Source organism: Bos indicus x Bos taurus, chromosome 5 (assembly GCF_003369695.1).
Source record: "Bos indicus x Bos taurus breed Angus x Brahman F1 hybrid chromosome 5, Bos_hybrid_MaternalHap_v2.0, whole genome shotgun sequence".
In the NCBI taxonomy this organism is placed as follows: Eukaryota; Metazoa; Chordata; class Mammalia; order Artiodactyla; family Bovidae; genus Bos; species Bos indicus x Bos taurus.
In genome coordinates, this window is record NC_040080.1 from 95,760,304 (window position 1) to 95,775,813 (window position 15,510).

At 43.5% G+C, this 15,510-nt stretch overlaps 1 protein-coding gene across 5 annotated transcripts in view; it reads left to right on the forward strand.

The window, feature by feature from the left end:
• Positions 1-15,510, forward strand: part of TMCC3 (transmembrane and coiled-coil domain family 3) — a 288,502-nt gene that overhangs the window by 98,993 nt on the left and 173,999 nt on the right. For 2 of the 5 annotated variants that reach the window (XM_027543143.1, XM_027543142.1), the window contains exon 2: positions 2,870-2,986. The exons of the other annotated variants lie outside the window; for them this stretch is intronic. The gene's annotated coding sequence lies outside the window, so the exon portion shown is untranslated. The remainder of the gene's footprint in view (positions 1-2,869; positions 2,987-15,510) is intronic. 5 annotated transcript variants of the gene reach the window in all.

Here is a 15,510-nt window from a genome sequence, read left to right on the forward strand (position 1 = left end):
AGCTCATTGCCTTTGAATTTCTTCTGCTTTTCCTCAGACCACAGGGCCTCACCTGATGAAGGGGTAATGGGTAATATGACAGCCACAGAGTGAAAGAAGCTTCAGGAATAAGAGATCACGTGGAAACAACCTTTTTTTCCCTGGGACAATTCACCTTGCAACAGGAAGCAGCTAGAAATTGGACCTAATATGATAAGAGGGGAGAGGGCAGGGAGGCAGCGGGTAGGAATACTGAGAGATGCCAATTTATTTGGATAAATTGTGTTAAAGGCCACTTAACTTTCATCCAGCATGCCAAGGATACACTATTTATTCATGAGAGTTTTGGTCTGTTTTTCCACTCCAGTCTTGAAGTGGAGATATGTGAGCCCTGCTTGGCAGAGTGCCCTGCTTACACAGCACTGTCCCTGTAACCTCACCCTAGTTTCCAGGGAGTCTGGGGCTGGACGTGAAGCAATCCAGAGCAGTTTTCTTGCATTACATGCACCTTCCCAGAGTCTTCCAAATAAATGGATGGTCAGTTTGAGCAATAATAACTTGTGTGTTTTTTTATACTGCAAGTTTTGAGTATGATATCTTTGAATTCAGTTTAGATCAGAATCTATTGCCACTCCATTATTTGAAAAAGATCCTTAGCCCACCCCTACAAATGAAATATGTCTTCCAAGATGTGGGAAAGAGACATGAAAGAAGAAATAAATATTAATGATGGTATACATTTGAGATTTCCCAGTTCTTAAGAAATTCAGGCCTGACCTTAACTTATTTGGGTATTATCCAGAAAAGCTGTTTCTAACAGAGCAAAATAAAAGAATACCCAAGGCTGAAAACAAACTTTGGATTATATGTGGAGAGGGAAATTCTAATGCCATGACAGAAATGGGCCTTGGAAAATCTACCTTCCATGCAAGAGTGACACAGACCATATGTAGCGCAGAAACTTGGGTGTTGTTTAATTTGGAAGAGAAGCTTCAGGTGTAACATGCTAGCTCTCTGCAGATATATAATGGGCTCCCATGTGGAAGAAGGGTTGAATTTTTTTCTGTCTATGAGGCAAAGGGTTGAACTGCTATATTAATGTGTAAACTCATTAAATGAGGCAGAGAGATGGGTTTCTCTTTAGTAAAAGGAGACATTTCTGGGGAGTGGTGTAAGAATGGAAGAGATCTTTGCAGAGAGAGGTAGAAAGGTTCTGATCACTCGACAGAGGCTGGAAAACTCTTCCTCTACTTGCTGCATTCCAGCCACGCTTCTTTTTTCCAGTTCCCCAGAGGAGCCAAGCTCTTGTCTACACTATGGTTACCTCTGCCTAGAATGCCCCACGCATTCTCCCCCGCCCCTCCCCCGACACTTTCAGCCTGCTAAATCTTGCTCTTCCTGTAGGCTCAACCTAATTGTTACATTCACATAGGGTTTTCCTGAACCCCTTGTTTAGAGTCTTACCAATAAAACTATACCATGACACCTTGTTCTTTTCTCTTTATGCATGCCTGCTAAATTGCTTCAGTTCTGTGCAACTCTTTGCGACCCTGTGAACTGTAGCTTGCCAGGCTCCTCTGTCCATGGGATTCTCCAGGCAAGAATACTGGAGTGGGTTGCCGTGTCTTCCTTCAGGGAATCTTCCCGACCCAGGGATCGAACCCTTGTGTCTTATATCTCCTTCATTGGCAGGTGGGTTCTTTACCACTAGTGCCACCTGGGAAGCCCTTTTTTGTTTATAGCACTTAACAAATAAAGGCATGTTTGTGTGTGTGTGTGTGTATACAACCTTATCACAGGCATATCATATTTTGATATATCTTACACGTATCTACATATATTTATATAAAACAGCACAAATATACTTTTTTTGAGTTTTTTTTTCATTTTTTGACTGCACTGTGTGGCACGTGGGATATTAATTCCCTGACCACAGATCAAACCTATGCCCCCTGTAGCGGAAGCATGGAGTCTTAACCACTGGACCAGCCGGGAAGTCCCCACAAATACACTTTGTGTCGCCGTTTGTTTAATGTAGGTTTCACCACTGAAAGGTGAGCTTTTTTGTGAAACGTACCACGTTTGTTTTGTTGATTCTATTGTGTACCTTGCTTGGAACGTAGTAGGTGCTCAGGAAGTGTGTTGAATGAATGAATGAGATTCAGCCACCAAAGTGTCTTGATTAGTATGCCTCTTGAGTAGGACATGAACCACTAGAGATGATTTTAGATGGAGCCTGGATCTAGCACTAAATAATATTGCATCACCTTGTGTGAAAGTAATTTCTTTTCAATTTAATTTCAACCCTCTGATCTTGTCAAAGAGAAAGCTTTTTTAATGATAGTCTTTAATAACGGCTCTAACACTTGCCAATCTCCCTTGGCAGTGCAGAGAGAGACCAGGCAATAGTATCTAGCTGGAATTTAATAACATGTTTTGTTTTTATTGCATTCATTTGTGGTTGCTTTTATTTGTGGCAGGTGATATTGATTTTTCCTTTATGGACATGATCTATAGTTTTCTTTTAAAAGAAAACTAAAAATGTGAGTTTATTTAATCAAAAATATTAACTGTACTGAAATAATGTACAGTAATGATATAATATCTTTAACATCTAAAACTTTGGTTCTTGGAGGATCTGAAACTTTGGAACAATCTAGGTCACTGATTCCTATTAGTCTATCCCCAAACCAGCTCAGGTCCATGACAGAGGAAATGCAACGAAGTCAGTTTCATAAAGCTAAATTTAATCATTGTCATTCTGGTAGCATGTTCCTTTGTGATACTAAAGAATCCTTTTCCAAAAGAGATGGTGATTTTAAAAAGTCCCCAAATTGGTAAAATAGAGTATTGGCAGCTCCATGTTTTTCCTTCCCTTTTAATTATGTAGGATGATCGTGTGGGGGAGAGAGTTGCACCTGCCTTGGAATCCGAAAGTCTGGGCCCTCCTGAAATTAGAGGACCGCTGTAGTCCCTTCCAGTGTGGAGAGTGGATTACCAGTTGCAGGTACAGTCTTGTGTGCCCTCTGTGTGAATAACCACTGGGTGTGTGTGTGTCACGCTCACAGTGGGCCCTTGCTCCCCATCCTCCCTGTTAAAAGGATTTGTCTGTTTTCGATTCATTTCAAGCAAGGATTCCAAGTAACATATTTATTAATAGGATGTGTAAATAATTTATAGAAATGATGAGTAGTGTGCGAGGGGTGTAATGGGAGAGAGAGATGGTTGGAAGTGGGGTGGGGTGTCCTTGTAGCATCCTCTTCCATTGGAGAGAGGACAGGGTGGAATGGGGTGAACTGGCAGGATGGATGTTCTGAGGGCAGCAGCCTTCCTGTTTCCTGAGCTGGGGTGATGGGAGTCGGGCACAGAAGACAGCAGAGGTTGGCAGGGAGAGGGAGGCGGTCACCTGTGGCCTGTCGCACACACGAGTCCTGTGCCACCAGGAGGCCCTGTTGCCCAGAGAGCAGCCTGGGGAAAGGCTGTCCCGTCATGGAGTTGTTGTAACTGCTGCCTTTTCCTGCCATCTGTGCCTGTGCGGGATTGGCTTTGCTTACAGAACCCGAACCCTGAGGCTAAGATACTGATATTCCTGTTAGAAATTCAGCAGAGATATTAAGACTGAAGAGATTATAGCCTTACTGATTGAGTCCATTTTGACGACCCCCTGATTAAAAACAGCCAAAGAACCAGGTCCTTAAAATGATTTAAACTGGGTGTAGCCCATGGCACTGTTTTGGCTTTGCATGTGAAGCTGCTGACCTCGGTGGCATTCTTACTGTGGTTGGTATCATCTCTCACCACCTGAGCTGGTTATATCCGTGGTGTATATGTGTGTTTGTATGTGTGTGAAGAGTGTGCTCACACATATCCAAGTCAGTGGCTATTTAGATCTGAGCCATATATTCAGAGGTTCACACTTTCAACTTGGCAAATACTCAGTGGATACTTACGGCACCCCTGTCAAACATCATGGTAGCGGGGGGTGCTCCATGAGCGCTAAGTGTGCATGTCGGCTGGTTCATACAACTCATGTTTGCAACAGTATCGTCTAAGTTAGGATGAAGCAAGTACTGCTAGAAAGAGACCAACACAGTATTCCAAGACCATAGAGCAAGAAACATTTACTTCTTGGGGGATAAATTAAACAAGGCTTTACTGATATTTGATACTGGCCTCAAGAAGATGGCGTGGGGTGGACAGGCAACGGTAAAGACATGCCATCCTGTGATAAGAAAAGAGTGAATGAAGGTATAAAGGAGAACATTTTGTTTGGGGATGGTGCTTTGTGAAGGAAACTCCCAGATGATCACACAGCACATGGGTAGTGGTAGTAAGGGCTGTTTTTACGCCTTCTGTTCAGACAGTGCCAAACAGCTGTGGCAATAGATGGTGCTGAAGGAAGCGTGGGAATGCCATCAGCAATGGGAAAAAGTCAAGTGGTGATGTGGATTGACATCTTATAGAATATAGACCTAACTTATAGTCAATAGTTGTTTCATTGCTAAGTTATGTCTGATTCTTTGCAACCCCATGAACTGTAGCCCTCCAGGCTCCTCTGTTAATGGGATTTTCCAGGCAAGAGTACTGGAGTGGGTTGCCATTTCCTTTTTCAGCTTACAGTCATCAGGTAATAGATGTTTGTGTGAAGACGGGTCCAGTAGACATGTATTTTGCTTTACATATTGATAGTTGGGAGGGATGCATTTAAGAACATGTGGACTATTTGACAGATGACCAAATTAATAATGTTACATCCAGCAGAGTATGATTTTCTTTATACTTAAACCACAGTCAATGGAACTGTATTTTTCTTCGGAAAAGTCAGAATTCTTTTAACACAGCTTGCTTAAAGAGAGCTTCCTACTTTAAAGTATGCTGTCCATCACAATAGGTGATTTTTTTTTTCCCCTCCAGAACAATCCAAATGTTACACTCCTGAATAGAAAATGACTTGAAGCCAGTGAGTAGAGCTTCAGCCCTGCTGCTTACTGGTGATGAGTCTGCTTTAACCTGAGTGGCCCTTCTAAGTATTTGCCAGCAGGTGGTGACAGTGCAGTCTGTGCAGTTTGTTTCCTTTTATTTATTTATTACTTAGAAAACACATACTGCCTGTTCATTACAGGAAAAATTAGAAAGAACCTTGGAGAAGGGTGGGCAGGAGTCTCAGTGTCCCACAATTTGTAGGTAATCACTGCTGCATTTCCGGCATACGACAGCCTTGGTTGCACGGTGACCAAAGTCAGTTCAGTAGTTCACAATTAATAAGGCCATGCTTGGTAGGTATCAGTAGCCTCCAATGATTACAGATCCCTGGAGGTGAGGACCATGGCGAGGCCCGTGGCAAAGACCATTGCCACAGCTTCCCAAAGAGGTAGAAGGGTAAATCAAAAACCGTTCTCTGGACCAAATCCTGTTACAGGGACAACCATGCATCACCAGATGGGCACACAGCCACGCTGGGAACTGCCGGTGAGCCCCCAGTTCCTGGCCTTCCAGACCCTAAGTGGAGCACCTTGAATGGAAGCACGTGGGGCGAGCAGTTGTAGCACCGCAGCTGTGGGATTCAGCTGGCCTCACAGGCTGCTCACACCACAGAACCCACCTCCACACGAGCTGGAGGGCCAGAGGCAGCTGGGCTCGCCTGATTCTCACAGCTGGACCGTGGCAGAGTTGCTGGTATAACATTTCAGGCTGAGCCATATATTTGCAACACGTGTCTTTTTATCAGTAACAATCATTTCCAATATCCATTATGGTTATTAACAAATGCTCTGATATTAATCAGAGAATAAAAGTAATTGAAGCCTTATAATAGACATGTCAACATGTGATTTGTTGTTCTGGTCATTACTAGGTCATGTCTGACTGTTTGCGACCCCATGGACTGTAGCCTGCTGAGCTCCTCCGTCCATGGGTTTCCCAGGCAAGAATACTGGAGTGGGTTGCCATTTCCTTCTCCAGGGGATCTTCCTGACCCAGGATCAAACCCGTGTCTCCTGCATGGGCAGGCAGATTCTTTACCACTGAGCCATCTGGGAAGCCCCAACATATAATTAAGTCTTTAAGATGCTAAATAAGCGCTTACTTGTAGGATATAAATTAAAACTCACACATCTGTATATCACAGTTTATGCTAGCATATTTTGAAGAGAATTGTACTTTTTCAATTTATAGTTTAGGATGTATGTGTGTATAAATTGCTTAACACTTTTTAATTTATATTCTGTATATGTGTGTCTGTATTGCTTAACAGAAGTGAAATTTCATGCTATATATGGTGTTATAACCTGCCTCTGTCATTACTAGCATGTTATGAATCTACTTATGAACCAATATGCCTCTGCATTATCAGTGCTAATGACTGTGTAGTATTCCATTTTATAACATAAGTTACAGCTCACTACTAATGGAAATTTGTGATTTTTACAACTTTTTACTATTACAGGTTATCACTACAAAGATTATCTTTGTCCATCTTTCTTTGTATACTTGTTTATTTTATTAGAATATGTCCCTAGAAATGAAATAGCTGAATCATAGCATATGCACATTAAAAGATGTTTTGAACAAAATTTCAAGTTATTCTTTGAAAGGAAGTATACTCTCACCAGGCCCAGCTTTCTTTTTTAAATAATTGTATGTATATTTATTTTTGGCAGTGCTGGGTCTTTGTTCTGCGGGGGCTGCAGTTCACCTGCAGTGCTCCGGCTTCTCACTGCGGTCGCATCTCTCGTTGCAGAGCAGAGACTCTAGGGCACAGGCTCAGTAGTTGTGGTGCGCAGTCTTAGTTGCTCCGAGGCGTGTGGAGTCTTCCCGAATCAGGGATCAAACCTGTGTCTCCTGCACTGGCAGGCAGATTCTTTACCACTCAGCCACCAGGACAGCCCAGCACCAGCTTTCTTAAATACTCTCCCACATTGGAAGAATGTTTTTAAAAAATTTGCCCATCTGATAGGTCAGAAATGGTTACTCGTTAGTCTTGTTAACAAGACTTTAAAAAATGTTTGCTATTTCATTTTCCCTTTTATTATTGTTCCAAATATGGGCAGTGTAGGACGATTAACCCTCATATATTTACTCTCCCTATCAATTGCCAGATGCCTTAAAATTACTTATTTTTTGGATTGGGAAACATACAGTCAACTTAAAGCGTTTTAAACCATCACCTTTTCGTAATTGAAGCCCCTGTTTAAAAGTGGGGCAGGGTTTCAACTGTGGTAGTTGTGGTACTTCCCCAGGATCCCATGGGCATTGTTTTAGACCCTGCTTTAGGAAGGGAGGAAGAGACCTTTTAGCTGCCAAGCTATTCACAAATGCTGGTGAGATGCTTATTAGGTCATCAACATTGAACCTGCAGAGTAATATTCATATAACACAATGTGAAATGAGAGCTTAGGGTTATTGAATTAATTTGATGGATGTGGACAGCCCAAGAGACCATTTAACCACCAGAGTGATACTTTCTCAGCAGAATTCACTAGTTTTCTTGTCTCCAGTTGATTAAATTAACCAGAAAGTGGCTATAGCTTCAGTTCATTTGCTGATGTGTTTTAAGGAAATGAGCTACAAGGGACTAATATCCCCACCTCTACTCCATCAGTGTTTTAGAATCCAACCTATGGATCCTGGACCAAGCTCACAGTTCTGAGAGGGCTGTTTCCATGTGGTTTAGACATGAAAAGAAGACTAGCTTCCAAGTGTAGGTGACTCCACCCATGGCCATGAGGAACTTTCTCCCTCCATCTTCACCTGTTGCCTGATGTTCACAATTGCTTTAAAAAACATTGGATCTCTAAATTAAGGATTTGTATTTAGTGAAAGTGTTAGTTGCTCAGTTGTGTTTGACTCTTTGCGACCCCATGGACTGTAGCCCGCCATACTCCTTTGTCCATGGAATTCTCCAGGCAAGAATACTGGAGTGGATTGCCATTTCCTTCTTGGGATCTTCCTGACCCAGGGATTGAACTCAGGTCTACTGCATTTCAGGCAGATTCTTTACCATCTGAGCCACCAGGGAAGTTAGGACCTAAAATTAAAATATGTTGAAAGGTAAGAATGACTATAAGTTCACACTGAAGTATAAACCACTTACCTTAGATCTTTCTGAGAGAAGGATTGGGCTCCCAAAAACGAATGGGATAAGTGAGTCTCCACCAGGGAGAAGGAGGGAGAGGCTGGGGTTTGGTCTGAAACTCATCTTGGACGAACTACAGGTTTGCTTTCAAAGCCCTTTCCGTTGTGTCACTGGTATTTGTAATGGAACAATTTGTGAATAAATTGGCATTTTAATTTAAATTGTTCTGTTGTTTAAAACAACTTTCTCTCTCCCTCTACTTTCCCTCTTAGCAAACAAAGTTGTAGTCGGGATTTAGTGAAAATTTAGTTTTTAATCTGTTTAGTAGATACCTTCCTTTAAAAAGATGTGTTAAAAAAATTAAAAAATAAAAGGATGTGTTGATACCTCTGCTCTTCAGATGTTTCCTGCTTTTCACTCTTGAAAATCCCTGGTCCACTTTTCTCTGCACTGTTCTCGTCCGTTTGAAGAGCATTCTTCGGTTCTTCTGTTCTTGTGCTGTTTACTCATTCCGTACTCTCTGTCCTCCATTCTCCAAGGAGAACCCCTCATTTCGGTCTCTCCTGTGAAGCCTCCCCTGGATCCCGTCGCTTGCACTCAGGTGCCTCCTGTATTCAAATAGCAACCATCTGTTTCTGAATGCACGCACATGTGCTCAGGTGCTAAGTCGTGCCCAACTCTTTGAGGCCCCGTGGACTACAGGAGCCCACGGGGCTCCTGTCCATGGGATTCTCCAGGCAAAAATACTGGAATGGGTTGCCATGCCCTCCTCCAGGGGAGCCTCCTGATCCAGGGACTGAACTTGCATCTCCTGCATTGGCAGACGGATTCTTTACCGCTGAGCTGCCAGGGAAGCCTGTTTCTGAATACACACTCTCTAAAATCTCTGCTTTTTTTGTACTCATAACTATCCAATTAATAAACTTTAAAAAAAAACTTTTTTAAATACTAAAGAAATACGTTGTCATAAAAATGTAAATATAGAGAAGGTGAGAGAATGAAATTCCCTCTCCTCACCCCTCTCCCTCCCCTACCAGCTCTCATAGGCCTAATATGGCTTGTTGTGTATCTTTTCTGACTTTTCCTATTCATATACAAACGAAGTATATATAAAATTATTTATACAAAAATAAGATCACGCTATTCTGTAACTTGCCTTTTAAAACTTAATATGCTATTTGTAAGTTTTATATTTTCATAGTTATGTTCTGGTGTACTTCCCACTTTATTTAAAGAATCCCCTCTTGGTGGACACAAGTTATTTCCAGTGTCATCTTTTTATATACTTATTATATACTTATCACTTATGCATCCAAGTGATGCAGTGAACATCTTTTTACACAGACCTTTGTGTATGTTTCCTGGCATTCATCTCAGTAGAAGAGGAACATCTGAGTGGAGGGGTCTACACATTTTATTTTAAAAAAATATTTTGTTTGGCTGTGCCAGTTCACAGTTGTGGCACGTGGGATCTTCAGTCTTTGTTGTGGCGTGTGGGATCGAGTTCCCTGACCAGGGGTTGAACCCAGGCCCCCTGCATGGGGAGCAGAGAGTCTTAGCCACTGGACGACCAGGGAAGTTCCTGCACATTTTAAATACTGACAGATATTCCCGGATTGCTCTCTAAAAGGGCTGCACTTACTCCAGTTTACACTCTCACTGGCAAACTGTCACTCAGTTCTTGTCTCACCTTAAGTACCGCTTTCTTGGGGAAGCCTGACTTGTCAGTTTCACCTCCAGGTGGTGTGGGGTGCCCTCCTTTCTTCTCATGGGTCCCATCAAAGTTCTGGTTCTTTGCTGAACTTTGGCACTCACCCCTGTATTTGAATGTTAGAAAATCAGTCATATCATTCCATCATTGAGCTCTTTATTTTTCCTGTAAAGTTTTTATTTCCCCTAATTTCTAAAGTCAGCCATGGGCACTATATAAAATCCCAACATTATGGAAATATCTTACATTAAGGAAACAAAAAGATGTTTGTTTGTGTTAGATAGTCCATTTATAAACCTGTGTTTCTCATTAGCACTGATAGCATGTACCATACTAACTGATTCTTGCAACTGTCTCACTTGCAAGCCTGAATTCTCTGAGGGGAAGGGGCCATATGTTTTCATTTTTGTGCCCCAGCACTCAATGTGGTACATAGTGCATCTCAGTAAAAGTTTGTCACCTGAAAGGATTGGTTGAGGGGAGGGTGTAAGGTAAGCCTCAGAAAACATGCCAAGTTACTTAGTGTTTTTGCTTCAGTTCAGTTCAGTCGCTCAGTCATGTCTGACTCCTTGCAACCCCATGGACTGCAGCACTCCATGCCTCCCTGTCCATTGCCAACTCCCGGAGTTTACTCAAAATCATGTCCACTGAATCAGTGATGCCATCCAACCATCTCATCCTCTGTTGTCCCCTTCTCCTCCTGCCTTCAATCTTTCCCAGCATCGGGGTCTTTTCAGATGAGTCAGTTCTTTGCATCAGGTGGCCAAAGTATTGGAGTTTCAGCTTCAGTATCAGTCCTTCCAATGAATATTCAGGACTGATTTCCTTTAGGATGGACTGCTTTTTGCTTAGCCTTCTTTAATAAGGACGGCTTTGAATGGGTTCCTCCCATAGTACTAGGCCCTTAACAGAATCTTTAATTCTGATGTAACTCACCCTTTTCTAGAAGATTTGGTTTCATAGCCCTCAGGACCTATTGAGTTCTTTAACAAAGCAAATGCAGAAGCCTGGGAAGCAGTTATTAGCGGAGGGAGATTGGTTTACCAGTGTGATTTGTTGCTATGTGTGTTTATTAGCCACTGGCTCTGTGCTTGTGAAGTCAGTATTCCCTACACTCTGCTGAACCAGGCAATCTGGTGAAATAAGAAGTGAGGCCAGGCCTTGTTCAAGTTCCAGAATCTAATTGCAACCACAATAATAGCTACCATATATTGAATGTTTTCCATGTCATTTCATCCTCATAAAAACCCTACGAGGAAAGTATTGTTTCCTCTAGGTTCCAGATGATATTCAGCCTCGGGGATGTAAACTTTCCAAGATTACACAGCTCTTAAGTGGCGGTGTGTGATTTTGAATCCAAGTCTTTTTGTTAATAAACCATCTTTACTCCTTTTTTTTTTGGATCCTCTTTCCTTGTCTCCAGGTGCCCAAAATGATCTTTCTGCTGTGAAACAGGAAAAGCAGATCATTTTGATAGAAAAGCTTGGGGTCTTTTTGTTCATTGAAAATGCTCTTTGAATCCTTGAGAAAATACCTCATCTTTAACTTTGCTTTTTTTATACTCCTCTTCTAAAATCATGGACCCTTGGAGATGAAAGGAATCAAGTCCTCAGCTCACACACTTTTGGGAGAGGAGTAGGTAGTGGCTGACTTGTTACCCATCCTTACCATCGTGGTAGAAAATCTTCCCAACTTTGCTGTGTGCATGAAAAGCCTGGTGTTGCTTTGGATTTATCTGGGTGCAGAGGTAGAGTTTCACAGAGTTAATCATCAGAGGTAAACTCTAAACTAGGGCTGGAACATAAGGATAGGCTTGTCCATGGACCTTATGAGGACATGCAAATTGCCTCAAAGCCACGTTCCTTCAAAGAGTCTAAATGAGATCTTGCAGCTGTCTTTTTGATTGTATCCATCCCATCCCAAATGGTCCAGCATTTCTTTGATTTTTACCGATGTGTAGAAAAGGAAATATATGTCCAGAATCAGTTATCTGAAATTTTAAAGGAAATTCTTGGCTTATTACATCTTATATTGCATCAGACCCCCAGTGGGGCTGGGGTTGCACTCTGTGATCAGACATGTTGATATATCTGTGGTATGACTTACAGCTAGAAGGGAAGACTATAAATACGTTGTCACTTGGCGTCAGATTTTTGTTACCAAGTGATTGATTTACACACACTTAGAAAAAAGCTTTCATATCTCGGAACTTTCTGGGTCTCAGAATTAAAGGTAAAAATGTGTGGGCCTATAATTTCCTCCCTATTTGCTCTGATAGAAGTTGAACTTACGGGGCGCCAACCTAATGTCTGATAGAGGGCGTTGTTGTTCAGTTCTTCAGTCGCTTGTTGTGTCCGACTCTTTGTGACCCCATGGGCTGCAGCACACCAGGCTTCCCTGTCCCTCTCTGTGTACTGGAGGAGGGAACAGCAAGCCACTCCAGTATTCTCGCCACGAGAACCCCAGGCCCTTTGTTAAAAGCAAAGCAAACCTTGTTTCAAGAAGGCTTCTGCCTTTCTGACATTTAGGGGGCTGCTTGGCACCTTTCTTGTGTGTGTGTCTGTTTCCTTTCTTTGTGTGTGTGCCCACACGTGACAGGTCTCGGGGGTGGGGAATTCCCTCAGGCTGCTCCCCCTGACCCCACTTCAACCAGCTCCTCAGCCACATTCCCTTTCTGTCTCCAAGGGAACCTGAACAGCCGGTCTCCACCCTTGTCTTTGTGAGGACCATCACACCTCACACTACTCAGCAGGCTGCTTTTCTTGAAGCCACATACTCTGTAAGCCTTTGCTCCTTGGTTCGGGGAGCCTTCACCATGGCAACCAGTTTGGCTCATCTCAGTCCATTCCCAAGTGGTCTCTGAGGCTTTGCCCATGCGGTGCCATGCTGAAAAATGCAGCCTGGCCCACGAGATTGCTTTCATGTTTTAATTGCTTATTTTGGCTTGTGGCACAGGCCCAGGGATTTTTCTGCAGAGGGATGGGTTTCACCATGCCTGGTGGCCAGGCTGCTGTCTCTCACCCTTCTCGGTGTGAGCCACACGCACTTCTTACACCCATGGTGATGCCTCGCAGTTTCTAAAGCTTTTCTGAGATTAGGAGAGGCCAAAGCCAGATGGTTCGACACACTCTTGTTTCTGCTCCCGCTCTGGTTCCTTGTGGCCGCTTACATTCTGTTTAGCAAATGCTTTTCCAGTTTGTGGGCTCCATCAAGCCATGAGTGTCTTCAGAAACTATTTATACCCTGAAGTGTCTGTTGCTGCTAGTGGCTGGAGTTTGACAGCTGGTACCATCAGCTTCTCCCGGCACCTGATTTATCAGAGTGCAGTGTTCATGCCAGGTGGCTCTTGGGCCAAGAGTCTTCAGTCATCCGATGACTTAAATTGCCAAGGCAACAATGTCTGGTGAGACCTCAGGATTTATAACCTGTTCCCAGGCTCTCGAATTCTTGCTGACACAGGTTTTATTCTCATAACCACCCAGAACTGCGAGGTGTGTAAATCTTTGAACTTTTCTGCAGAATTCATTTCTCTGCCTTGAACAAGGGCTCAGCCCACAGAACGTGGGCTTTAGGGAACCCATGAACTTATGGACATTGTGGGCACTGTTTTCTATGGACACGAATGTGGGCACTTGTTGAAGAGAGGCTTACATGGGTTCTTAGCATCCTATTCTAAAACAGTGTGTCCTCCGGAAAATGATTTAGTCTTCTGAGCCTCTGAGAAATGAGAACAATAAGAGGTCTTACCCCATTCATTTGCATGAGGAGACAATGACAAAATGTATATACACCGCCTGGTACAGTGCCCATAGCAGTCAGTAAGTGGTGGTGGTGGTGGTTAGTCTCTGAGTCATGTCCAACTCTTTTGCAACTCATGGACTGTAGCCCATCAGACTCTGTGCGTGGGATTTCCCAGGCAAGAATGGGTTGTCATTTCCTCTTCAGGGGATCTTCCCAACCCAGGGATTGAATCTAAGTCTCCTACATTGGCAGGTGGATTCTTTACCGCTGAGCCACCAGGGGAGCCCTTCAGTAAATGTTGGCGATCACTATTCATCTGTGATCCTCAAAAAGTTAAAATTATGTGGCTGCTTTTTATCTCTTGGGATTAAGTACAGATGTATAATCAGTAATGATTATCAACATTCTTATAGCCCTTCATGCTGTACCAAGAATCTTTGCAATACTGCCTCATGTGATTTTCACATCCTTGTGAATGATGTGAGAGACTGCATAATTATCCCCTCCCACAGATGAGGAAACTGAGGCTGAAGGGAGACCAGACCACTTGGCTAATCGGGCTTAGAAAAATGACTTCTGCTCGGTTCTAGTGATCAAACAGACTATTAGACAAATGGTTACAATATACAGTGTGATGAGTACCTTGACCTTTGAAGTCCAGAAAGTTAAGGTCATCAGGAGGGTCAGGGAAGCCTCCTGGAATAAGTGACTTTTAATCTGAGCCCTTACACAGAGGTAGGAATAGGCCAGGTGATGAGTGGCTGCAGAGTGTTGCCTACAGAGGCAGAAGCACAAGCTAGTTCCTGGAAGCAGGGGTGCCTCTGGGGATGGGTGCTTTGTGGCAGAAGGGGATGGAGACGAGGCGAAAGAGCAGTTTTTGCACCCCCTGCCTTGTGACTCAGCTGGTGAAGAATCTGCCTGCAATACGGGAGACGTGGATTCGATCCCTGGGTTGGGAAAATCCCCTGGAGAAGGAAATAGCTACCCACTCCAGTGTTCTGGCCTGGAGAATTCCATGGACTGTATAGTCCATGGGGTCGCAAAGAGTCGGACACAACAGAGCGATTTTCACTTCACTTCCAAAAGATGAGTGACTGAAGAAAGAGGGAAGGAATAGAGCAGAGAATTACATTTGGGCTTATAGGCATACCTACAGACCGTGCAGCTATGTAAAACAATTCTGAGGAAGACAGGCAACGTGGGGGTGTGTTTGGTATATTAGGTGAGGAGGAGCACGTATAAAAGTACCCGTATGCCGTGATTTTAGTTGTGTAGAAGTGACTCTTCCAAGGACCAAGACTTAGAAGTTAAGTTGAAGAAAGAGAGTAACTCTTTTGTTGAGTTGATATTTTGGGGTTTATTTTTGGCCATGCCACGCAGCGTGTGGGATCCCAGTTCCCCAATCAGGGACCAGACCATCAGGGAAGTCCTGGACCATCAGGGAAGTCCTGCGATGGTGTATGTTTGAAACTCACTGTGTTATCTCTTAGGTTTTATTTTAGTTGTTTGTGGAGAAGGAAATGGCAACCCACTCCAGTGTTCTTGCCTGGAGAATCCCAGGGATGGGGCAGCCTGGTGGGCTGCCATCTATGGGGTCGCACAGAGTCGGACACGACTGAAGTGACTTAGCAGCAGCAGCTCCCAGTACTTGGCCTGGGGGATCCAGGCTCCAGCATTCATTCCACTGGGCCTCTAGCCTCTTTAGCTTTGACTGATTGATTCATTTGTTCATTTTGTGCTTTTGTGTGCTTGAGCAAGTCCCAGTTATGTCTGTGTGTCTGTCCCTGGGTGGGTCAGTATTCAGACAGCTCAGCCCCCAGGCCCCTGAGCCCCCTTTCTCTGTGTCTAGACAAGATCACTTGCTCTCATGACACCTGTAATTACTAGTCCCCTCTTCTTTATGTGAGGAAAAAGAAAAGGCAGCGGCAGTCAGTGAACCAGGTGGCCCTTTCCACTATCCAGGCAGAATGAAGCAGGGAGACTAAGTAACTGGAGAGGTGACAAT